Raw genomic sequence first — 1,567 nt, 5'->3', positions numbered from 1 at the left:
GTGATGGATATGTTAATTAGCTCGATTTGATTATTCAACATCATATTAATAAATCATAACATCACTTCATACTCCATAGATACAACTGTTATTTGTTAATTTACAATTAAAAATAAAATTAGGCCAGGTGCAGTGGCTCACACCTGTAATTCCAGTATTTTGGGAGGCCGAGGTGGAAGGACCACTTGAGAGACCAGTCTGGCCAACATGGGGCAACTCTGTCTCTACTGAAAATGCAGAAATTAGCAGGTCACGTTGGTGGGCGCCTGTAATCCCAGCTACTCAGGAGGCTGAGGCAGGAGAATCGTTTGAGTCCGGGAGATGGAGGTTGCAGTGAGCTGAGACTGCGCCACTGCACTTCAGCCTGGGCAAGAGTGAGACTCTGTCTCAAAAATGAAAAATAAAAATAAAATGTAAAAAGCATTATGTTAAGTGAAGCAAGCTAGGTACAGAAGGCTACATGCTATATGATTCCATATAGTTGAGATTCTGGAAAAGGTAAAACTATAGGAACAGAAAACAGCTTAGTGGTTGCCAGGGGTTGCAGGCAGGAGGTAGAAAAGGGACCAGAAAGAGACCCGAGGGAAGTCCTGAGTGATGGAGGTATTCCACATCTTCATTGTGGGTGTGTTTATATCATTGCATATATTTGTCAAAATTCATCAAACTGTACACCTAAAAAGGGTAAATTTTGCTGCTTATTTCTTGGCTGAGCACTGTGGCTCATGCCTGTAATCCCAGCACTTTGGGAGGCCGAGGCAGGAGGATTGCTTGAGCACAGGAGTTTGAGACCAGCCTGGGCAACATGGTGAAACCCTGTCTCTACAAAAAAAAAAAAAAAAAAATACAAACAAACAAATAAATAAAATTAGCCAGGCATGGCGACACATGCCTGTAGTTCCAGCCACTTGGGAGGCTGAGGTGGGAGGATCACCTGAGCCCAAGTAGCTCAAGGCTACAATGAGCCATGATCTGTACTCCAGCCTGGCCAACACAGTGAGACCCCCATCTCAAAAAAATACATATATCTTAATATACCTGAATTTTAGTGAAGAAGTGGAAGGGGCAATGGCTCTGAATCAGACATGAGACGGCCTCTGATGTCATCTATCTCTGAAATAGGGTGGCCTCCTATTTCAGTGATGAACAGTGAACACAGATGAATAGTGATGATCTGTTCCCTGGCAGAGAAGCTCTCAGGCTGCTGTGACTCCAGCAGAGAGCAAGGTCCCTTTCTGTCACCTGGCACAGGCACAGTACCAGCTGGATCCTGTCCCTTGGGCCCAGGATTCGGTTTCCCAGGGCACCACAGGCACCGTCTGCCAAGCTCTTGGGGGTATGCATGTTGATACGGCAAAGAGGGAATTTATTAGGACTTGCTTATTCAATCATGTTATTAAACGCTGCAGGGAAAAGGCAGAGAATGTAGCCACCTACCTAAAAACAAAACAAAATAAAACAAAACAGCACAAAAAATACTAAGAACTTCTCAACAAGGAAAAGAAATGACAGGTGGGCGTGGTGGCTCACACCTGTAATCCCACCACTTTGGGAGGCCGAGGCGGGC

This window comes from Sapajus apella, unplaced genomic scaffold, assembly GCF_009761245.1.
Source record: "Sapajus apella isolate SASKATOON/1434 unplaced genomic scaffold, GSC_monkey_1.0 scaffold55, whole genome shotgun sequence".
Taxonomy (NCBI): Eukaryota; Metazoa; Chordata; class Mammalia; order Primates; family Cebidae; genus Sapajus; species Sapajus apella.
The sequence above is the reverse complement of the archived record's forward strand: the minus strand, read 5'-3'. Positions refer to the sequence as shown.